We start from the raw sequence: 25,196 nt of genomic DNA on the forward strand, positions 1-25,196 counted from the left end.
GAATATTCGAGCGCGCGAGAGTGCCTCTTAAGTGCGATCACTGCATTGTTGCGTATAGAGTATACATCGTGTATCGTATCGCGGGTTCCAAGAGTCTCGAAAGGGTGTTCGAGGCTCGACCGTTTGAAAAAAAAAGACAAAAGAGCAATGGAATCTCGATAAATCAGATTTTTCGATTGAAAATTTCGAAATCGAACATTCGATGATCTGGTCGATCAGTGATAATAGATAAATGCGACAAAGAGTTGATTCGAAGATGCGACGAGGAGACACTTTTATTCCAGCGAAAAGTACGTCGAGTAATTTGCTTTCCTTCGAGAAAGATATGACCGAGTCGTCGGAATCGTAATATTTCACGCGATACGATAAAAATCGCCAAGGTTAAAATTCCGCCAAGAATTCCGCGTTTTATCCTGTTTTATCCGCCGAGTATACAGGATGAAGCCGTAAAAACCGTAAGTTATTTCAGAGACTGTGCTACGAGCGATGCAACGAATTCGAACTATTCGAAATCTCTCTGATTTTCTCCGAGAGTCGAGGATATTTTTCGCGCGAATCACGAATTAAAACATTGGGAACAAAGAAAAGAATAACGCGTTAAACACGGCAATTTTTAACAGAAACTGAATTTTTGTTCGTAATGTTTCGATTCATCAAAGGATTAAAATCATAATTTTTCAGTTACATTATATTATCACGCAACCTGTATTACGTGTTAAGCGTGCAAATAAGTTTTCCTTCCTCTTTCTTTCTACGATCGTAACTCGTGGTCGAGTTCGAATGACTTGCCGCTCGTGGCGCCATCTCAAACAACGTTCTTTTGTTTTCAAGAAGAGTCGCGACGAGCGCTCCAAGAGTTTCCAGTCCCGTGCAATCATTTCGAGCGATGCGGCGTGCGAGAGAAGCGTCTTTACTTACTTTTTGCGTTCCAGCTCGGGAAATCGGCTGCCGAAACTACCGAAATGGTTTGTGCACTACTGGAAGAGAAATAGAAGATACTACTGTATCTTACAGAATGCAAAAAGTCGTAGCAAAGATTTAAAGCCGGAAATTCTTAATTTCGACGATCGTGTTCAGAAGTGCGATAACGGTGAGTTAAAGGAATTGCTCTATGCGCGAAAAGAATTGTTTGAAAGTCACCATACAAGCGTCTCGTCTCTTGTACCCGATTTACGTAATAAAATCTTGAATTTGAAAAAGGAAAGAACTTATTTGCACACCCTGTACATCGAGGTAACCGGAACGAGAGATACGAGGGTTAGATGTTGAATTTAAGCGTTTTCGAGTAGGAAAGCAGGGGGATCCAGTTACGACATCTGGCTCTACATCGTTTTTGCGAACTCATCCCGAGGAAATACTATTTGCCGGCCGGGCCGAGCGAACGACATCCGAATGTTGGTGTGGGAAGGAAATGGTGGCTGGTACGCCTCTTAAAATTCGGTAAGGTAAATTAATCGCGCGGCGGACGAGATTGTTCAACTCTTCGGGAATAATCGATTTTCGTTTTCTAAACAAACGAGAATCCTCCCTTCGAAAAAAACTTGGCAAGAACTTTCGCTTCGAGCATCGCGAAGTAATTTTTAGAATTGAATAATCTCGACAATCTCTTCCTCGTCTCTCGGATCTCGCGCTCGCGAAAGAACGAATTTTTTTTAACGAAAAAGTTGGTCAAATAGTTTTTATAGAAGAGAAACAACAACGTTTTAATGTGAATAGTAAAAATAATATGAAACGAGTATGGGAACCACTGAACGTTAATTAATACGAAGCGATCGATAAACAGAACGAAAACGAACGAGCAAACAAAAATAGAAATAGAATAGAATAAAACGGAATCGAGAAGAATAATATTCGAATCGATTCAATAGCGAAAATAATGATAACTGTGAGCGCGGGTGTCATTTTTACCATACGACCAATCATTCTCGTGCCTTGCCGATCCTCTTTCTGTATGAAAGGAGAAAGATACAAGGATCGGAAGGATAAAACCAAAGAGCTGGTCCGTTCGAATTCCAAGAGAGGTTCGTTTTTTTAACGAAAGGCTCCCTTTATTTCGCTCTCGAAATTCACGGACACCTCGGGCTGACAGGAGCGAAGGGGGAATATCAAGGACGACACGCGGGCGATAACGTGGCCTCGACGATTGCCTGTTGGACGAGAACTTGGCAGCCTCCCCCGGTCCTCGATCCGTGGGGTGGGAAAAAAGAAAAGGTAAAGGTGGTGGAAAGGGGAAACTGGGCTGATTGGTGGAATGGAACAGAAGGGGAGACGATAGGAAAAGAGAAAGGAAAAACGAACACGTCCGAGTCGGTGAATATTACGAGACGTGCAAAAGTGTGATAAATGGTACGGATTATCACGATTAATCGAGTGGGAAGCTATTCGAAAGAGAGAGAATAGACACTCCCTCTCTGTACACTCGTCGTCCACGTTTCGTTTCAAATTTTTCTCCCACGACACGTAACAGGTGAGGTGAAAAGTGACTCCTCCGACGGTAGATTACGATTACGGAAGAGAAAAAAAAGTATGAACTGCAAGTATCGCGGAACAGGAGGAGAACGGCGAGCAGCAGGAAGAAAGGAAAAGTCGAGTGAATTGAAAAAAATTAAGAAGGGCTCGCGTTGAATTAATCGAGGACGGAAGGGTGGAACAAAGGGTGATGTTAAAATAATGGGGGCGAAGGGTGGGCTCTGGTAAAGTGGCACGAGGCGGCAGAAATAAAATGGCGGTGGTCGTAAGCAAGGTGGTCGAGAGGGGAGCAAAGTGGCCGAGTTCAGTGCCTCGTTTCCGCCCGTATTCCGTCTTTCGAAGAGAAGAGAAGGTAGGTGGTTTTTAACATAAAGGAAAACGCGTCGAACGGCCCGTCCCCCCCTCCCACCGCTCCAGCCGTAATTTCGGTGGCGATCTCTCGAGCGATGGCGCTGCGGTCGTCTCGGAAGAAAATTCGTTCGCAATTCGCTCGGCCGGCCTCCCCTCCCCCTTCTCCCCTTAACGACGCCAACGTCGTCGCGAAAGTGAAAACGAGGGGAGGGAACGAGAGGGTATTCGATCGCGTATTACTGGAGCGGAATGGGGAGGCGAGTAGGGGGGGGGGGATGGTGGCTCGTTACGAGCGAGCAATTCGACGCAAATGAATTTTCACGACATTGTTAATTAATTCGGTGTTGGGCTGCACGCGCGTTAGGCGTGCACCGCCCTCCCCCTCCCCCTCCCACGATAATTCGACGGCCGTTTAATTGGCGATGGCCTCGCAAATTGACCGTTCCGCTTTTATTATCTTGTAACTCTTGGCGATGGGGGCGCGGGGATTACGAGCTTTGCTCTCTTCGTTTTTTTTCTTTTCTTTTTTTTTTCCTTTCTAAAGTAAATTCTTGCGAATTTTTTTTTTTTTTTTTTTTTTTTTTTGATTCGAATAATATCGATGAAAGATATTTCCTCGAGGAGCGAAATTCCTTCTTGATTTCGAAGAACGAAGACGGTAAATCGTATCAACGAGGCAGCGCTCTGATACATCGTTCGCCTCAATTGTTCCCGGAGAGTCGTAACAATTTCGTATCCCGGTTACATAAACGGCGACAATTCCCTTCATGGGCAATTCCCTCGTTTTCCAACTCGTTTCATTGGCCCGATAAACCGCGAATCGTACGGGGGTCGCGGCTTCGAAAATCTTTCTTAATTGAAATCTCCCGCTCGAGCGTTATCAATTATCATCAGCAACCACGATTTTTATTAGTCTCGAATCAGATCTCGAATTTCAGATCCCCTTAATTAAAGCTGTGACGATAATAAAAAGAGACGAGGGGAGAATTTTCATTCTTCGTAAAAAAAAGAGGGGAAAAAACTTCTTCCACGAGGAAAGAAGAAGCTAAACTGCAACTCCGCTCCTTCCGTATAATAACCGGCCAAAGAAATAACAATCCGGATTAAGTCGAGCTTAAACGCGTTATCAGGACTGATGCTACGGTAAAACTTTGCCCTCCGCGCCCCGTGTTTACGATTATGAGAAACGCGGCGTTCTTGCGCCACGAGGAGAGGTGGTGGTGGTGGTGGAAGCGAGGCTCTCCCTCGCTCTCCTTCGTTCGTTTCGAAAAGTGGAAAGTGGATCCCTTTATTTTGAACAGGACAGAGAAGTCGATTGATCAATCGAAAGCTTTGGATGAGTTGGGACGAGTTAGATTGGGTATAATTGAAACGCGTGGCGTGGAAAATCAAAAATATTAAAACTTGCACTGTGTAAAAAAAAAGCGTAATGAGATGCAAACGTTTCTTTTTAGAGAAGAGTTCGTTGAGGAGCGTCGATTGATGCAAAATCGAGTAATTGCGTTGATAAACAATATTTTTCAGCGCTCCCCACAAAGAGCAAAAAAATCTAATCGAGTGTAGGAGAAGCAAAATGTAAACACAGGTGTTCATCAAGAGTAACGTAGCAAAGTTTATTTCACTACTTATCTGACCTTGCATCGCCTTCGAACGCTCGAAGTCTTGGCGACAAAAAAAGGAAAACATTCCAGTTGGCAAAATAGAGATAACCTTGAATTCTCCTCTGTGCCTTGACTCGACGCGAAAAATGTTTGTACCGCCTCGGCTCTCTATACTATAGTGCAAGTTTTAGTGCACGTTTTTTCATATTACAAGGAATAACCGCAATATTCAACTATAGTTAGTGCCTCATCCTGAAAGCTGGAATACACGGTTTGGACACGTTCTTTTCTCTACGAAAGATAGAAAAGTTTTTGTCCCGCAATTCCAAAGCTATTATACGATACGAAGGGGCCGTGATGCATATATAAGAAATAATCTGAGGTAAGTAAATTTATCGTAGACGTACTCTCCAAGGGGCAATAGTGGCGGAAAAGACAAAGTTATAGGAAAGATAAAAGCAAGAATGATAGAATATATATATATACACACACACCTCGATCCTATCTCTGAATTCATACCATTCTGCTATTCCTTAAAACCCTGAGGGAAATTCCTTGGAAAAAAAGAAAGAGAAGGAAAAATAAAAAGAAACAAAAGGAATGGAAAGACGATCTAATTCGAATTTCAGACACGGTACCGAACCAAAAATCCCACTGATTCACTGGAAAATCTCCTGGAGAAGAAATACGACGGATAAAGATCTAACCTCTTATAAACTTGCAACTTAAACATTCCCACAGAAGACAATCTTTTGTTCTTCCGCTTCTGAAATCGCGGAAAAATAGAAAAAAAGAAAAAAAAAAGGAATTTTATCTCTATATTATTTCACTATCGTTCATATTTTATAACACGTTTACAGTATTAACTGGAACGAATTGAGAAAAATAATAATACGACAAATAAAAATTAGAAAATAACTGTCCTATTCTCTAGAAGAAATATACTCCACTGTGTTTATAACACAGCTTAATTACCAGCGGAATCGATAAAGTTAAAAGAAAGGGGGAGAAAGAACGAAAGAAAAAAAAAAATGGATGTGCAAAGATTCGAACGACGAGATTTACGACTCATAAATTTGGCGAGGCAACGATCGCCCCCGTAAGAGCCGGCTTTGATACAATGAACGGGCCGATAGCAAGACTCGCGTTAACCGACGTTTCTCCGAATGCACGTGTGACGTAACCGTTGTGTATCGCGCGAGATGGCCTGGAAACGGACTGTCCAATGGCCACCGTGGCCCCTTTGCCCCATCGCTCGATTTATCGCGGCCAACATTCTGACCCGCTCTCCCCACCGCCACTGCCGCTCCACGCCGCTTTGCTTCTTTCGAATCTTCGAAAGAGTGTTTATCGTTCGCTCGAGAGAAGAAAGTCGAAGAAAGTCGGAGGAAAAGGAAGGATTGGGACGAGGCGAGAAGAAATTGCGAATAGCGTTCGTGTTTCGGTGAATCGAAGGGTGAGTGGAGAAAAAAGTAAGAGTGGTAAATAATTCTGGAAATTTCGACGAGAATTCGGATGGGAAGTTTTTGAAGTTTCGTCGAATCGATTTCGAGAAATAGAGAGATCCAATATTTTGTCCCTTTGAGATGTAATTTCGTTGCGTTTTATCCAGAGTTTTTAAATTATTTTACTCTTACGAGGGTTGCTGCGGGGGTCCAGGGGAACTTTGATTTCAACGCGACTTGTACACGGGACTCGCGTAAACTCGCTAAACACGTTACTTCAGAACGGAAGTTTTCTCAGAGTTTCAGTTTCTAGCGAACAACCCTTATCCACAGACCTCTGATGTACTACACGTGTTATTTATACAAAATATTTCGCTTGAACAAACATCTTCGTTATATCCATTATACGAGAAATTGTTTCTTCGATATTCAATTAGATAATTAAAAACGTAAATGCGAACGACAATATTCGTTATTGTCGTATCATAAAGATTCTGCTTTTCTAACTTTTCACGGGAACAATCGTAATGCAAACATTGTGTGGTGAACAAAAAAAAAAAAAAGAAATGACGAAACAAGGTGTCCCGTGGCTAGAAATTGTTTTGAGAGAAAACGAACGTAAGATGTTATCGTTCGTGGAAAAATGAAAAGTGAAAAAGAAACAGAAGCAATGAAAGTAAGAGAGTCAAAGGTAGAGTAGACTTAAAAGAAAGAAAACCGAGAAAAAGAAAGAGGAAAAGAAGGAAAAACGCGGAGAAAAACTGGTTCTTTAATCGTTTGCGGGTGTCAACGACACCGGAGACGAGAAACGTTTCAACGAGCTTAATAGGATGAAGCTTGGTCGAAAACTTCTCGTGATATAAGAATCTAATTATTGGCCAGCCTTGGAGGATATAAATTTTGCGCGCCAACTATTTCACGAGTTTGGAAAGCCGGTGGAAAGCTTTAAAAATTGGAGGATCGAGAAGGGTGAAAAGTTTGGGGATCTTTCGACGAACGAGAGAAGAATCGAAGAAGAAGAAATGGAGGAAGTGATTGGTAAACGAAGTGAGAAATCGAGGGATTAAGAAATACGTATAATATCGAATAATCGTTGAGATTAAGTAATTGAAAGGATCGAGATAAATGATGAATCGGAAATAAAAACTGAAAAACAAAAAAAAAAAATAATAAATGAAAAATTAAATAATAATAATAGAAGACGTTTGATCGAAAATAAATAATTGAATATCGTTATATTTGAACAATTGAAATAACTAAGTCAGCTATATAATAATGATGATATAAATGAAATATAATACTAAAAGTTCGTTTTAAAGTTTCAATCTAATTTCCTTCGTGTAATTAGAAACTTCGATAATACGTAGCGAAGATTATTTAATTTACGATCAAAAGAAAAATACAAGGAGAAATAACAAATTAATAAATAATACCGAAAGATCAAAGTTTTCTTTGTCACGATGTTGACAAAGATACACAACTTTAAACGTATAATCTTCCATCCCATTTAAAACGACGTGAGATCTCTTGACTTTCGTATTTACGAAGCTACAGTTTCCATGGTTTTCTACAATACTACGTTCCGAAAAATTCCGACTAAAAACGTATTTACACGAAGGACCGCTCGAAAAGTTGGCGGGGACTCCAAAAATACATCATTCGGCTCAGCATAACACTGCACTCTGGTTGAGCTCCATATTTTAAGACGCGTCACAGAAACTGCATAAAAACAGGACACAAGTATACACAGGGAGAAGCAGAGTGTGCAACTCAGCGTGTTTCGGCCCCTGTTGAACGTTATATCACCGGTTGTGGGGGAAGCCACGGCGACGAACGTTGAAATACATGGGACATATCTCGTATGACGCGACCAGTGACACAACGCAATTGCAATGCCGGCTGTCACTCTCGCGTTTATTAAGTCATACTTCGTACAACTCTCGTTCAACTGGATTTCTTTGAACCTAACACGTGCACGTGTCAACGAGCACTGGCAAACGATTTGCAACGCGGATTTAATAAAATATACGTGCGAAGTGTTTACAATGCGATTTTCCACCATTATATTTCTATACTAAAGCTTCGCAAAACGTGTACGACCAACTAATACATATACGTGTTGTGATACACACAATGTCAATCGCAGTTTTACACGCACATACGCACACATATATATTCGTCTGGACTCCTCTTTTAACTGGCAAAGAAACTCGTAACTTCGTGTCCTCATTCGTGACTAGTTCAACCGAGTCAACCGAGTCGAAAGTCAAAACTAAATAAATGATCCGTCCTTTTCGCTAAATACGCCAAAATTTATATGTAAGTATTTCTGCCACAAAATTTGATCATTTCATCTCGAATATTTTTGATATTGCATAAAAGATACGAATGACGAGGACGATGTCACGAATTAATGGTCAAAAATTTTAAATTTGATTGTCTGGCATCAGAAAGAAATCAACGCGATATTGCGTTTCGAATCGAAAACGAGACATACGATGTCTTTAACGACACCACACCGTAACGTATAAACATAAGATGCTGACTCACCGGTAGTCTGTTTATCCAACGATCTTCCTGTCTGTCACGTTGTACACCCCAAAAATTCCAATCACTGTTTGTTGCCTGTCGAAAAATTCAATGGAATGTTCACACAACGATGATGAAAAACAACATTAAATAGCACTGAACGAAACACACTAGAAACTTTGATTGATAACGTGATAACCACGCGGTTTGTAGCATGCGTCTCAGTACTAGAACGCAAACTACAAAATCTCTCAAACGACCTGCACGGCTCGAGATCCGACAGCCGACTGACTTCACGCGGATGCTGCGGCAAGCGTGTTGCCACGCGTCCCCTGCCACACGTCGCGCACATCCCCACCATTTCTCACTCCCTGTCTCGCTTACTCACGCTAAGATTTCCTTAGCGCTCTCTCCTTTTAGAATTCTCGTTTCTGCACGTGCGAGCAGCAGTTGACTTCGAGTCAGTTAAATTTTATCAAACATGAGAATTCGATCTTGACTGAATTTCGAACAATTATCTGGTTTCTTTGAAAACTATAATATAATATAATATAAATAATTTCTTATTTTAAAGGAGAATATTTATAAAATAAATATTTTAGAAGATTGAGATCAAATCGAACACTTTCTTAACCTATATCAGATTGTATTTCTTCTTTATCACATATTGAACCAACGTATTCGTTTCACGTATGAAATTCAAATAAAAGAGAAATAGTATAGCAAAAAATTCACAAATTCACTGTTCTTGTCTTCCGTCACTCATGAATGAATGAAGATAGGTACGTATACGTACGAATCCAAGCATCGACCTTCGAGACCATTCTATCGCTAACTCCCACCTCGAAAAATCGAATCGAACGATCGATTTGAAATTCTGGAGCACGAGTTCTGTTCATATCGATACTATTTCGTGTTCGGCCGAGCTTTCACTTGATTCCATCAGTTCATTTTATCTTTTTTGAGTTTTATCGTATCGCATCGCGTCTTCTTTTTCTTTCTCTTTTTCTCTCTTTCGTTCATGCGGTTCTCTATCCTTTCTCTGTCAGTGGTCGCTCCATTTTTTGTACTCCGATATTTTTTTTCTCACGAACACTTTTCGTGTTGTCTTCTTTCTCCATTCGGCTCATTTCACCCACGTTTCCCGCGACGCCTCATTTTCTTCGTAATCGTTTCACTTTTTTCTCTCCTCTCTTTCTTTCTCTTTCTCTCTCTCCTTCCAGCTGTCCCTATAATAGCTTCGTACGCGGTTTGCTTTTCCATGCGCCATCGTCCCTGCTACCGATTCGTTTCATTTTGCCAGCGCGCGTCTTTCCTTTTTGACTTTCTGGCTCTCTCCCACGCTCACTGGTGGCGTTAGTGTACCATTCTTGACTGTCTTACCGGGAAATACAGTGGTATGCATTTACACTATGCGCTAGGGACGTTAAGTCCGTGTCGTTCCATTAGCATAAAACTCTCCATACTTCTTCAAGTATCAAAAATTCCGCTTGTAGACGCTCACGAGAAAAACACGACATAATACAATCGCGGCTGTGACAGTCGTTGTCTCGCTTATTTCGTTTTTTTGTTTTTCAGAATAATACATAGAATAGAAACAACGAAAATTAGAATTCGAGTTATCGCGTATGATAATACTTGCATTTCTTTATCTTCTTATAATCTTAAATAAAATACACATTCGTACGAATGTACGCGAAAAAAAATGTTGCACGAAGTTGAAATTTAAAAAATTTTTTTTTCTATATTTTTACCAATAATGCAAGTACTAGAGTAAACGCATTTAAAAACACTTTATATTCGATTAGTAATTCGAGCGTAAAGCCGCTACTTAAATCTGGACAAGAGACAAAAATTGCAGGTATATTTAATCCGAAAGAATTCGCAGTGAATGAACATTCACGTGCAATTATCGGTCGCGTGGCATTCCACGCTCGATCCTATGGAAAAAAACTACGTTGCTTACGGGATTACGCGATGTTCCTGCGTTTATCCGCCTCGATAAAATCGTAAATACACGTTCAGGGCCACGCCAGAGAAAACGGCGCGGGATTTAACAAAATCCTAAGCGGAGGGAGGTGTACATTCCGAAAGATTAGCAACAAAGAGACCCCTTTGTCAGGAACTTCCCGTTAAACGACCATTTTCCCTTCTTTTCCGTCTCTCTTTTTACACTCGTTCAACCGAGGATCGCTCGTTCTGGACTCGATAAATGCGCACAGGCTCTCTCATTCCTGCTGAATGTTGTAATTCAGGCGCGTTTTGTAGCAAAGTGTGATAAAAAAGGGATTGTTTATCCTTTTTTCTTTCTTTTTTTTTTTTCATTTTAAACTAAGAGAACTTAAAACTTTGAGCGATTATAACATTGTACTCTCCTTAATCAAAATATTCTTACTTTTCATTCTTCTTTCTTCTTTCTTCTTTTAGAACAGTTTTAAAGAAAGTGCAAGAAAAGGACACACATACACGCAAATTAATCGAACGAAGAATCTTCTTACTTTTTCTTCTTACAAAACACATTCTCAAGAAACCTTCCAACTTAACAAGCTACCCCTCGATCAACTCCTATCCCCTAACAATCTCTAATAAACGATTCGAAAATCGAAGTGGTCGCCTCGAAACGGCCAACGATCCGTCCAACTAATGAGACACCCCGTAGAAACGCGTTTGTATGTATGCGGCAACGGCTCGCCGAAACTTTTCGGTTTCGTCTGCATCCATTCCTCCCTCCTCCCCTCAAGGCAGGTGGCAAGGACGGCGGCGCCACGGCAGGCCGGAAAGACTTTCGCGAACTCGTAAGAAATTAAAGTTTGTTCGCGAAACTCCGCCGCAAGTCGTTCTCCATCGTTGTCGCCCCTTGTCGCCGCGGACCACCGCTCCTCCGCCGCGGACCACCGCTCCTCCGCCGTGGACCACCGCTCCTTCGCCGCGGTCTTCGTTGCCGCGACGGAAGTCCAATCCCCTCCCCTTCCACGCCGACAGGGAATATCGCGACGAAATAAATCGACCGATCCGCGCTCTCTGTCTCTGCCTGTCTCTCTCGCTCTCGCTCATCGAACTCAACCCGCCCACGTGGTCCGAGGAAAAATTCGTGACTCGGTTCAGTTCTCGCTGTGACCGACGGTCGAGGAAGAAGCGAGTAAAGGTGAAACGTGAGCCGAGAAATATTTATGCAACTCTCTTTTTGGGATATAGAGATGTGGAAAAAAATTTCTTTAAATATTTATTTCTGGGAACCTTAACAAGAAATCTATTATTAAATATAATTTTATCATTAACTTTATGATTCTTAATTTATAAAAATTTTCTTTACAATTTTTAAGACAAATTTGGTTTCCACTAAATTCTCCTGTATTTTTAATTAGATCAATTATTCGGCCATGAACTTTATCAATTCAGCAAATTTAATTTTAATACCATTTTATTAGAAATTTTATCTCATTGCTATCAATTAATCTATTCATTCAAAATATACTGTTAAATTTAGAAATTTTGTATGTCGATCATTCAAAGTTACGTATTCTCTGTTCTTTTAACTCTATGACCTATTATTATTTAGATTATTTAATATATTATCTAGAAGTACAATTTGAATTTATTTATAACATTTAATTTAATTAATACGACATTAATTATAGTATTATTCACTTTGATGAATAAGAAATTTGAAAAATAAAATATACATCTTTTATCATCATTTATTTATTTTATTTTATATATATATATTATACACGCACATTTAAGCAGAAATTGAAGGAAAAGATTGTAAGAAGAATGGCTAGGATGTTAATTCGACTTCGACAATGTCCACAATTCGGCTGAGACGAACGAATTGTGCGATCGAGCGTCTGGCGTGAATGGCGTCCAACCGACAGTGGTCAGCGGCCGTTTACCTATAATCGTTCTTGGCGACTACCTGACTGCTGTGGACGCCACTTGGATGGCCCCCTTCCGGTTCCTATTACTTGGATGGACAGCGGTGTCCACCTCGTCGGTGGAAAACAATCCATCACTCGACGCGCTGTCCCCTGGGAACAGTTTTCTTGCGGGCCTCTCAATTGCGGGGGGGAAATTGAAAAGGATTTGGAAAAATATTTACAAAAACATCATCCCCGATCTCGATTAATTTTTCGCGACGAGTGTTCTCGAAGATTCCACTTTATTAATAAAAAAACATCTATCCAAGTTGTTACTCGACGAATGAACGAATCCACTCGTGAAAACGATATATTAAATAAATTTCGACCAACCATTTTTCACTTTCTTTCTTTTAATCTAACCTAACTGACTAAAAACCAAACAAAAATATTCCAGCTCAATCAATGGAAATATTTCAAATGATTGTTAAAAATTTTAATAATCCTTCCACGGGGAATACGTAAAATGATCGAAAATTGTCAGAAAGAAAAAGAAGGAGAAGAAAAAAAGATCGGTGTTGAAGAAATAGTGTTGCTTCTCACGAACCAAGTACGTACATCGAAGAGTTATATATATATATAAGTGTTAGGTTAGGTTACGAATCCAGCTCGAGCCCATGGAAACTATAAAAAGTGAGAGATTACGGCCGTAGCTGGCCGTGCGCCCGAGTCGCGATATAATTGCGGTCGTAGTGGTGAGGAAAGGTGGGGGAGAAGTCGAGGAAACACGGAAAATGATAAAGATCCGGTCGACGTGGAGGTTCGAGATTAAAAAAAATGTGGAATTACGATTGCGAAAACTGGGGGAGGCGTGATACGTTGTAGTTTACGTTGAGAATACAAATAGTTGGTACAGAGAGAGTATACGCGATGAGAGGGAATGTTGATTCGATTCGGTATAGTTGCGAGCACGCGAACTCGTATAATCGTCATCAGAACAGAAAAATTAAACAAAGCCACGAAATTGGCCGATTAATTTTTTAACCTGGCCTCGTTTTCGATTTCGTTTTCGTTTTTTTTTTTTTTTTTCGCAACAAATTATAAAAGGATTGAGAGAAATCGAGCTTTTTTCTTTTTTCGAGCCGCTATGTTGTCGGTTTTCCATTTGGTTCTAATTGTTATTCCCGTTTTTTTTTTTTTTTTTTTTTTTTTATTTATTCTCATTTCAAACAAACGATGCGCGTGTTCGTTCAAATAAACATATTGAAAATCTCAGTGAAGGGGTTGAGGAGATTAAAATAGGCCACTCTATCTCGTATATATATATATATATATATACATCTTTAATAACGTGGACCAAACGGTATTTGAACCGTAAAGGATTAAGAGATCAATCGAGCTATTTATATCATCCAACAGTTTATCCCCATTCGCCAGAATTTCGGGCGTTATCGAAATATTCGAGCCAAAAACACCTCCTCTACACCTCTTTTTAAAGTACAGATTTCGATTCGTATTCATCCAATTATCGGTTAAACCCATCCGTTTTTTCACTTTCCCAATGGGATCTGTCTCTGTCTCTCTCTCTCCTTTTCAAATCCAACGTCACGTCATCCAACAGTAGACAACGTTAATACCTGGACGCAAACGATTTCTTCTCGAGAAAAGAAGCTCTAGAGAGAGAGAGAGAGAGAGAGAGGCGTCGAACGAATGTCGAAGATCAGTGGCGATTTGTCACCTTTTCTCTCCAATCTACTCGGTTTACGCATTAATCCTGCCGGATGAAAAAACCTCGTGCAAATAATAATGTTTCAACGCGGTCGTACGCGCTTTATTTCGTTCCTTTCGCACAGAACGCGCCCATTTCTCCTTCTCCTCTCTTTCTCTCTCTCTCTCGTGCCTTCTTCCATCTCGTGGAAATTGTTGCACACACAACACATAAAACACACACACACACACACAAACGGGCGGTGGCCGTCGCGGTGACACGCGAGCCCGTAATTAAGCGGAGCTTTAATTTATCACTTGTAATTCACGATTATTAACGGAAAGTGGAAGAAAGGGAAAGCGAGGTGGCTCGCGAAAACTGGCGGCGAGACGTGTAATTAGTGATAATTATACCGAGCACCGATGAAGAACCGCAGCTTTGGTTCACGTGGAGGAGAGAACGTGTCGCGTCCCCCTCCGCCAGTTAATGGTCTTGTCGCGTTGATAATCCTCTAATCGTTGACGCGTTATTTGCCTTTCCCAACCTCTTCTAGTACGCGATCTCTGAGAACGAGTCGTCCACCAATTACCGCTTCTTTCCCTTTGATCCGATCAAAGAGTAACAGAAGAATTTTCTATTCGATTCGAAGAAAGAAGCTCTCGAATTTGTGTCGCTTAATTAATCTAAACTTTTCGAAATTCTGAAATATATATATTGGGTTGTTCGGAAAGTAGTTTCATTTCTTCGCACGAGTGTCGCTAGTCGAACGTTTTATTCCAGCCAACTTCGTTCTGAACCGTATTGTTATATTTCGAGAGTTGGCATTTCGTGTGATTCATTTACAAGAAAAATTCGTTTGATTCTGTGTTTGATTGTGTTTTAACAAAGTGTGATACAACAAAGATGCAGGACCGAAAAGAGGATTTTCGGCATATTTTATTATCGAAAAGGTAAGAATATCAGTGTAAAACTTCGTTCCGACAAAGGCAAAATAAAGGCGATCGATCGAAGCTTGAATTCGTCGAGTTCGATTTGGTCACAAAGAACGAAATTACTTTCCGAACAATCCAAAAGAGTTCAAAGGGTTCAATATTTAAACATTCATAAATACTGCTTTAAATATTTTTTTTTAATTTATCCTCGCGTGAAAGTTGGAAGACGGTGTCGCGCGTAAATAAGTGAGGTTATATAAATTTTCTATATCGATCGCGGATGACGAACCTATATATGCATCCCGGTGTAAGCAACGAGCGCTTAATCGATGAAGGAAGACAAGGCTTTTTTTATCATTCGTCTATTTTAACGCACGATTATATCCACGGATACGATACACGATTTCGAAATTACGCTCGTTTAACGGCTCGTTTCTCGACTCTTCCCTCGGCGGTTAAATTATCGCGATTTCCAGATGGCCGAGTATCTCCTTTTGAAATTAGAATACCGTTACGTGAACGCGTTCCGCGCGGGAAGGAGGGGAGGAGGAAGGGGAGTAAAAAGCTGTTTTCCACAAACATATAAATATTTCATTCGAATTTCATATGCGCTCGGGGTTTGCTCGCGACAACGAGGACGACGGGGAGAGCAGAGACTCGAATATTTTTCCGCGGAACAAACGGGGCCAGGGAACGCGACTTTTATTTCGTCACGTTTTCGAAAAGAGCGAGCTTTTTTTTTCTTTCTTTCTTTTTCAAGAAAAGGCCATTTATTCGGGGATACGCGGGATGGGAGGAGGAAAGTGCAAAACATGAAAAGATTCTCCCGAAAAGTGGGGATCTCTCGATCGATGGGAACATCGTATATACATTTTCCATGATGATAAACTATTGTTAGCGACGTGACCCAGACGGTCGATTTAACCGCGCAGTTTCCAAGACTGGCCTCGCGGAGGCGAGAATTATTTCGCGCTACTTGGACACGTTACACAAGTTGGACAAATAATATGGAGCCGAGAGATAACAGTTTGCAAATTTTGCAAACGTTTATCAACGTGGAGCAAAGAAAAGATGTGTGTGTATGTGTGTGTATATATATATATATATAATGTAAAATACGAAATTGCAGAGGAGGAAAAACGACGTAAAATTTGATATTTTTCGTTACAGACGAACGAAGGGGTTCTCGTTCGATCTCTGTTTGCGTCGAAACGTTTGTTCATTTCCGTTCCCTTCGAAATTCCTTGCAAAGAGGAACGTTTCGTGGCGTTTAATTGGACGGTGGCTCGAAGGCTACGGCGAAAGGCAGTGGCTCGACACTGAATTTTCACACCGATCCTGCTCCCCTCGAAAATTTTCGATCCTTCGATCGCCGCGAATTCGAACTTCGACTCGATTCGGTCAAAGGCGAGGAGTCGTGAATTATTTATTTAAAAAAAAAAAAAAAAAGATCGAGACACGATTGGAACGAGCAAATTATTAATCGAATAAAAGTAATTGTTCCGGTTGAAAAGTGAATCGAGGATTAAAAATAAAAAAAAAAAAAAAAAAAAAAAGATCAATTGTGGATCGTTCGGAAAACAGGGAGGAATTATTGCTCGTTAATCGTATTTACAAATAGCGATTGTGCGATCAAAATGAAATGAATATATTACGTATTAAAAAAAAAAAATAATAATAAAATAAATAGAATTGTATATAATGCAACAGTGATCCAATTAATAAAACTTATTCGAACAAAAAAGCGGAATCGAGGAGCGAAATTACGGTTCGGTAAAGAATTTTGGAACGAATTCAAATGTTTCGAATATCGATCGAAAAAATAATAATAATAATAAAATCCATTCGTCGTACAAATTAAACGGGAGAAAGGATCGTTTGGATCGAGAGAGCAATCGATGCATTATTTTTGCAAACGTTAATTCCATATTCCCGATACGAGTGATTCGATGATACAACATTGTCGGGGATAGATTTTTTTTTTTTTTTTTAACGAATCGATTCGAAACCTTGGGGACAATCTCAATCTTCGAGATCACGGAATGAATGTGATACACAGGCGTGATGGATTGCGATTCGAGAATGATGCAACAAACCTCATTTTGCCCCGTGAATAAAACCACAGACGAGGAGGTATACATACGTGTCGTCGAAGTATGCATTTCCTTGTCCTATGACCTCGAGAGAGAACTCGAGAGTTATCATTTTAGTTACATATTCCCGATGTTGTGGATACATAACATTGGACGAGATTGGATAATATCGGGGCATTTCTAGAGAAATGAGAAAATTCTGAGACGTTTCTCTCGTGTAGTAGAGTAAAAATAAGTAAATAAAGCAAAAGCGGTATATCGAGTATAGCGAATCGAAATTAAATTTTAATGTAAAGTCGTAAATAAAGTATTATTGCAGAACATCTTGTAGTTCTATCCCATTAATACTTGTAATAATTTTAAATTTGAAGAAAATTGTTTTATCTATGTGAAAAAAGAAAAAATAGAAAAATTTTAAATATAAAATATCGAAGAATCTATAAATTCTTATTTATTGAAAAAAATATAGAGATTCTTTTTTTTACGCGTTTTTGCACGTTTAATTTGGCATGAAAATATTATTGTTGGTCATTTTATAAATCGAAAAGTAATAACGTAAAATTTTAATTTGTAAAAATATATCGATCGTTGTTGCGTTTAATACAACAAAATATATCGTATAGAATCATAAATTAATAATAAAAATTGCTAAATTATTGATCGGTGTGTATGAAAAATCAATTTTAACGCGATCGGGAAAGTACGTTTATTTTCGGCGAACTTCGTAACAGTTGCCCTATATATAAATACAAGACAAGTCGTGAGAAACAGTCAGTCTTTAACGAACTTACAAAGAGGTCGGAGCTATAAAGTTTTAAGTAAATTTTAACAAAGTAATTTTTAATCATTTATTTATTATTATTTTATAACATTTAATATTAATATATATATATTATTTATTTTATTTTTCTCTACAAATTTATTTATTTATTCGCTACTATACTTAGTTATTTACACATTTATTTATCGATTTATTTATTAATTTATATTTTTATTTATTTCTTTGTTACTTTTCAATCAAATTATTTATTTATTTTTTCATTTATTTATTGATTTCATTATCAATTTATATTATCATTTATTTATTTATTTATTTATTTATTTATTTATTTATCTCTTCGTTCATTTATTTATCGATTTATTTATCCATAATAAAACACAAATATATTTTTAATGGTCGCGTCCTCATTTTTTTCACAATCTTTGATCGAATAAAATTTCAAACTAGATAAAAACATTACACTCTTGCTATTCATCTACTAAAAACTATTATTTTAACACGCATCCACGAATCCACGGATAATTCACTTTCCACCATTCCTTACCGCCATTACTCGACAGATTTGCAATTCTGAAATATCCCATGTTTCCGTATTCGAATGGAAACCGTTTAATCGTTTATTAGCGGATCCCGATCGATCCCGTATCGCTGGATTATATCACATTACAAAGAGAACGGCAGATTGTTTCTTATCCGTGAAAACCGATTCGAAACGAGGATTTGAATAAACATCGAGCCGTAAACGCGACGATACGACGACACGATATATACGACGCGCACCAAGCTCTCTATTCCAATATTATAAGATAATGAATTATTTAACGTATAAGGGGATGGGTGGAGGGGAGGGGGCTCCGTCGTAATGTTCCGTAATGCATGCGACGATGAATATTTCAATAGGATAGGGGTGAACTACCCCTGTAAACGTTGTCGTGTTAATAATAATCGCCGAATCCCGGTTATTCGACGTTGATAATTTCGGGATCCTTCCATCCATCCGTCCAGACATTTCCATTGTCTCGATCGTCGCAACGAGCGTATTATGATATCTCGTCTGAACGTCCTCGAGAGTTTTTTTTTTTTTTTTTTTTTCCTCCTCCTCGAGTTGGCTGGAGAAGAAAGAGTAGAAAGTTCTCTCTCTCTCTCGCGCGCGCGCGCGCACGTCAAAAGAATATTTCTTCTTCCCTTTTGAAAGGGGAAGAGAGAAACGAAATATAAGATTCTTTGTGAAACGAAAATCTAAAAGTATGCTGGTTCGAAGTACGTTGTTAAGAAAACGTGCATGCAAGTTGACTCTGCACGCACTTTTACGCCCCGTTTTACGACGAGAGCGAGAGGAATTCCTGCTGACGATGTCTTCCTCCACCGCGTATTGTGTACGTGTTCCACAATTTTTCAAAAATCCCATCGAAGTTTGCAAAAATATTACCCCTAATTTTCTTAAAACTTGTTCATCCCTCGGCTCGGAAAAAAAAAAAAAATTCTGGAACAATATCTATCCATCGATTCTCCAACAAACCCTTTCTTAATCCCTCTTCACAATCCATCACTTCTCCTCGTCTCCATAAAATATTCCCCCTCTCGAAGGAAGGAGGCGACACGAGAACAAACCGCGCCACAGTTTTTCTCGCGATTTACACGCATCGATCATCGGCAGAAACGGGAAGAAATTTGCTTTACCGATCGAGCGGCTTTCATTTCCTGACTGGACAACGAACGATGTTCGCCGCGCTACCCGTCGAGATCTCGTGACGTGTGTACACGCCCCTCCCCTCCCTTCCCCCTCGTGTATACACCAAGCGAATGGTAATCGGATGCGGCAACGTGGGTTCAATTAGCTCGAGTCGGGAGCACGGTACGTTCGTAAGGAAGGCGCGCTCGATTTACAGCGAGGCGACGGACAACGGAAAGGTGGGCCGCGCGAAAAATTATGCTCGCGTGGGAATAAATGCGAAATTGTATCGCAAATTGAATTGCCGAATGTTTGAATAGTAGTCGCTTCCAATTCGATGGAACAAATTCTTTTCTCTTTTTTCTCTCTCGTTGATTTCTTTTAGGAATTTAAGGTGGGTGATATATTGGGTAATCGTGCAAGATGAGCATACGTTTGAATGTGGAAAAAGTTTTTCGGTGAGAACAGCGTATCGTCTGTACACTATATAAAATTTAACTCTTCGTGTTAAAATATTACGATAGAATGGAATAAATATAGAAAGTTTCTTTCTTTCGCCAATTTCCTTAGGAAATTGTAAGTGTAATATTAGAGTTGAACGTACACCTTTTAAACAGACGAGGATAATTATTTTTTCGGCAAGGATATCCGTGTATCGTTTACACTGTAAAATTTTTCCAGTTTTTCAGAAAAGTTCACGAATAGTGCAAATGTAATTATGGAAATTGAATAATGTAGCAGGATGGATGAAGGATAAATGTGGAAAGTTCTTTTTGGAATTGTACGTGAAATATTAGGTCATATGGTATCGTACATTCAACGTATCTTTAAATATTGAAAAAGTAGAATCACTTTTTCAGAAATGTACGAATAGTGCAAATATAATTACGGAAATTGAAAAGTGTAATGGAATAAATGTAGAATGTTTCTTCTTTTCTTTTTTCCCATATCTTTAGATATTATGAAAAAATACAATTATTTTTTCGTTCAACAATTTGCACTTTTTCGATAAGAATAGTATACTGTCGCGTGTAAAATTTCTGTAAATTTTCGTTATTAAGCATCTTTCAAGATCGTATTTTTATATGATTAATATGCATAAACTTTTTGTCTAATTTTATAATAAATTTTACAATATTATGATATTCATATTGAAAAAAAGTGGGAAAAGGTTGGAACAAAAGAGTTTAATTACATTTTTTTTTTCATAATTTTTAAACGTACGTTTGATATATGATTTTAAAATAATAAAGTGAAAAACGAATTTAATATTTTTAAAATTAACGAAGAAATTGTAGAAAAAAAATATTCAATATCCGAATATCGTTCGACATCTTAACCAATTTTGTCGTGCGCTTTCGTAAAATTTTCGTCGCCAGGATTTAATAATAATCGGAATTAAAAAATTAGACAAAATACATTCCATCCAAAGAGAATTTATAGAATTTTTCAATCATTTCGAGTTGAATAATAATCGACAAGTTGATCTTGCGATCGCGAATTTTCCTTTTTCGAATTATCATAATTGTTGTCCATCTTTTTTCACGATAAATTCCACAACGATACAACGAAGCGAAAATTTAAAATACACTTCTCCAAAGAGATAAATATTTTAAAACAATATATTTTAATTGGTTAAAATTAATTTGCAACAAGAGGGATAAAGGGGACGGATTCTAATTCGTGTAACAATGGCCGGAGACAGGTTAGTTTCGGATGGTAACACGTGTGAAAGCGTATAGAAACACGGAGACGGTGTGGGGAGGGGATAGGTTTAGAAAGGGAAGGGAATGTAGGTGACGAGGAATTGGGATAATGGAAGGAAGAAAGGGTGATATTAAGGTGTGTTATGGCTGTTACAGGGCGGGCACCAAGCCGTGTATATTATTATTAAGGTAATGTAAGATTAAGGTAATATTAAAGGCAATATAATAGAACAGTAAATCCTCCTTTTCCTTCATTTTTACTCTTACACCGTGTTTAAAACGTTTCTGAATAATTTCCCTCCTTCTTCCTTATATTTTCTGCCTCCTAATGCGCTGTAATGTCTATGTTAACGCATTGAAGACATATAATACGCGCTACGTTTCTTGGTTAGCTTTATATATATATATATATGTTGTTCGAAAAGTAGTTTCGTTTCTTCGCACGAGCGTCGCTAGTCGAACGTTTAATCCAGCCAACTTCACTCTAAACCGTGTCATTATTGTTATATATATTTTGAGAGTTGGCATTTCGTGGTTTATTTATAAGAAAAATTCGTTTGATTCTGTGCTGTTTGTGTTTTTCGTGCGCGTGATAACAAAAATGCAGGGCCGAAAGGAGGATTTTCAGCATATTTTATCACCGAAAAGGTAAGAATGTCAGTGTAAAAACTAGTTTTCGAGATTGAAGAGACATTGAAGAGACGCCATGTTCTGGAACACCAATCGAATTCGACTGTTCGCGTGAAACGACTTGTGAAATTTTAAATTCCAATCGAAGAACATTGTATTCCATCGTTGTATTCCACGAAAAACAATTCGGAAATCGGATAAACATAAACGGAAGCATAAGCGTGGATAACACGGGTTTGAGAAAATCGAAGAACAGAGTAGCCCAGCCGACAAATTGTCCGAATCTGACAAGTATTATTCGAAACGCGGTTATCCTACCTATTTCTCCTTCCAATGGATCGTTTCTCCACCTCTTTAAGCAGATCAAGATATCCATGAGAAGGGGGAAAAGTGGAGAATCTCCTCCGGGCTAAAGAAGTGAATGCAAACTTCGACGAGAGATTCTTCCTCCTCCTCCTCCTCCTCCTCCTCCTCTTCTTCTTCCGCAAGAACGAATTTTTTATGTTTCGAGGAAACAACGGGACGATTCCATCGTTGGCCGCCAATTATTTGATCTTAATGAGCGGCGAGATTTCATTTAACGCGAGGGAAAAGTTTGAAATTTAATCAACCGCGACCACGGCTCGAATTCCGCAAACAAAATCCTCCCATCGCTGCTGGCTATTACCTTTTTCATCGTAACAACTTTACGCGGAAAATGCGTTTTTATGCATTTCAAATGTATATATATATATATATATGTATATCTCGTCATGAAACATCTGGGAAATTGTGATCGTGTACGAAAAAAGATTTTTAATTTTTTTTTTTTTAACGATTTAAGAATTGAACATTCGTTTTTATGCATTTCAAAAATTGCATTTCGAAAAAGGATTTTCAATTTTTTTTTTTTTTTAATGATTTAAGAATTGAACATTCATTTTTATGCATTTCAAATATATATATATATATATATCGTGGAACGTTTGGGAAATTGTAATCGTCGAGAAAAAAGGATTTTCAATTTTTATCAAATTCTTTTTAACCTTACGATTTTCTTTACGATTTAAGGGTTAAACACAAAGGTGAAAAATTTTTCCTTTTCTCTTAAATTTAAAAGTACGATATTCGATACTAGCTTTATACGTCGATTATTAATATCTGATACAAAGAGGTGAACCGATTTCTCCGAGGGAAAAATCAATCAACGAATTCCAATCAAAGCCACGTGACCCGGATAATCGACGTATCGTTAAAGCGATACATGCTACGCGCGCATATCGAATATCGAATATCAAGAGGAAGATATATATTTAGATAGAAACGAGGAATAATTTCTTAAATTTGCTTCTAAATCCAAATTGCTTCACCAATCACTCGTTCATTATCCTTATTACTTCCTTTTTCATCTAATAATTATCCTTACGTAACATCATCCTTCCCGGAACACCGTCCGACAAACAAAACGATTAATCTTTTGCATAATCGAATAATCGCGCGTGCACATATATAACCCTCCCCTATTATCTCAACAATAACACGACAAAATTTCCTTTGACTGAAAAAAACAAAGAAAGAAACGAGATAAATCTTCTCGGATCGAATCCTGTGTAAAAAAAACTTCTGCCCGTAGCGTATCATCGCGAGAGAGGAACGAACGATATAACGCGGCTCCTCTCGAATAGAAACGAAAATATTACAAAAAAAAAAAAAAAAAAAAAAAAAAAGGAAACTTGTCCATTTTCATCCGCCATTATTATTCGAATCGAGCGAACGATTTCATTATTTGGATATTCGAGAGAGAGAAAAAGAGAGAGAGAGAGAGGAAAAAAGAACGTTACTCTATCAACCCCCTGTTATTATTATTTATCGACCTCTCGAATTCGCGCGCGCTAGCCCAGCGGATCATTAAATTTTACGAGCGTGCTACTTAACGACGACCGTGGAGGAGAGGGGAGGAGGAAGAGGGGGAAGGGAGGGGGGAGAGAGAGAGGACGAACGAGTTTTTTTCCACGCGCACAAAAATGCGACTGTGAGGCAAATATGAACTTTTGAATTTGAATTTTGTCAACTTCGGTTGGATCAAGTGGATTGAGTGGCGAGACGAGGAGAAATTTTTCGATCTTTCTTTCTCTGTTCGTCGGAATCGAAAGAATCGTACTCTTTTTTGTGTTAACTCTTGCGTCGAGTGTGGCTCGAAATCATATTTCTTACACCCATACTCGTCGAGAGTTATTGTAATTTTGAAAATAATTTTTAAAATGTTTGAATCTAATTTATTTTTCTTTTTATATGATGAATAAAGAATTTGTTATATTTGTTATATTTCACACAATTTTAAATTCTTGTTGGTATGGTTGGTATTGTATGAATGAAAAATGTTAATTGAAATTATTGTCGTGTGCTACCAGTATGTTAGCATCCTATTGCTTCATGCAATAGGCGGAACACGTTGGAGAATTTTATTCAACAAAATTTAGAGAAAAGTTATCGACGAGTTTAATTGTCCACAGAGATGAGATGACCATTCAAGATGGGAAGATTCATTTTATTTTTCCTCGTGAAAAACAACAACAAGGACTGTGTTACAATCGGAGAGTCAAACGAGGGAGAAAAGGAGCAACCTTCTATCGTGATAGAAACCGTATTGTGTGTGGTCTTTATCCAGGAGAATGTTTTAAAAAAATACCGTACTATGAAAAAATTATTAACAATTCAGGTAAATGAATTGATTGAATGTATATATAGTCTATTGTACTGTTGCAAATACAACATTTCATTGAGATTCTTTTTTTTTTGATCTATTTTATAAATTAAGGAATTGTTGTAGGTAAAAAAAAAAAAAATTAAGAAGTTCAAGTTTGAGGAGAATCAAGGTGAAGAAAGCTGGTTTGTATTTTTTTAAATGAAAAAATATTACACACATTGCAATAGAACATTTCATTGAAACTCTCTTCTATGATCTATTTTATAAATGAATTAAGGTATTGTTGTAGATAAAAAAAAAATTAAGGAGATCAAGTTTGAGGAGAATCCAGATGAAGAAAGAAACTGGTTTGTATTTTTTTAAATTAAAAAATATTACACATACTGCAACATTTTATTGAGATCCTCTTCTTTGATTCTATTTTATAAATGAATTAAGGAATTGTGATAGATAAAAAAAATTAAGAAGTTCAAGTTTGAGGAGAATCAAGGTGAAGAAAGCTGGTTTGTATTTTTTTAAATGAAAAAATATTACACACATTGCAATAAAACATTTCATTGAAACTCTCTTCTATGATCTATTTTATAAATGAATTAAGGTATTGTTGTAGATAAAAAAAAAATTAAGGAGATCAAGTTTGAGGAGAATCCAGATGAAGAAAGAAACTGGTTTGTATTTTTTTAAATTAAAAAATATTACACACACTGCAACATTTCATTGAGATCCTCTTCTTTGA

The 25,196-nt window shown here is 38.2% G+C and overlaps 1 protein-coding gene and 1 long non-coding RNA gene across 12 annotated transcripts in view; one reads left to right on the top strand and one right to left on the bottom strand.

Moving 5' to 3' along the window:
• PH4alphaEFB (prolyl 4-hydroxylase subunit alpha-1) overlaps positions 1–25,196 on the bottom strand; it is a 292,581-nt gene that overhangs the window by 158,133 nt on the left and 109,252 nt on the right. For 2 of the 7 annotated variants that reach the window (XM_086904996.1, XM_086904994.1), the window contains exon 1: positions 8,417–8,688. The exons of 3 other annotated variants lie outside the window; for them this stretch is intronic. The gene's annotated coding sequence lies outside the window, so the exon portion shown is untranslated. Of the gene's footprint in view, positions 1–8,416; positions 8,692–25,196 lie in introns of those variants that run through there. 2 more of the 7 variants (XM_086904993.1, XM_086904995.1) reach the window with 2 other exon arrangements.
• Positions 5,762–24,837, top strand: LOC116414889 (uncharacterized). Of its 5 annotated transcripts, XR_015291207.1 has the most exons (3): positions 14,804–14,910; positions 24,267–24,472; positions 24,584–24,837. It is a non-coding gene; the product is annotated as an uncharacterized LOC116414889 (long non-coding RNA). The 5 variants fall into 5 exon arrangements; XR_015291210.1 differs by lacking the exons at positions 14,804–14,910; positions 24,584–24,837 and adding an exon at positions 5,762–5,877 and having other exon boundaries at positions 24,267–24,477; XR_015291211.1 differs by lacking the exons at positions 24,267–24,472; positions 24,584–24,837 and adding an exon at positions 16,063–16,448 and having other exon boundaries at positions 14,761–14,910.

The sequence above is a fragment of the Apis florea genome, unplaced genomic scaffold (genome assembly GCF_048593485.1).
Source record: "Apis florea isolate Af1SG1 unplaced genomic scaffold, ASM4859348v1 contig_2350_pilon, whole genome shotgun sequence".
In the NCBI taxonomy this organism is placed as follows: Eukaryota; Metazoa; Arthropoda; class Insecta; order Hymenoptera; family Apidae; genus Apis; species Apis florea.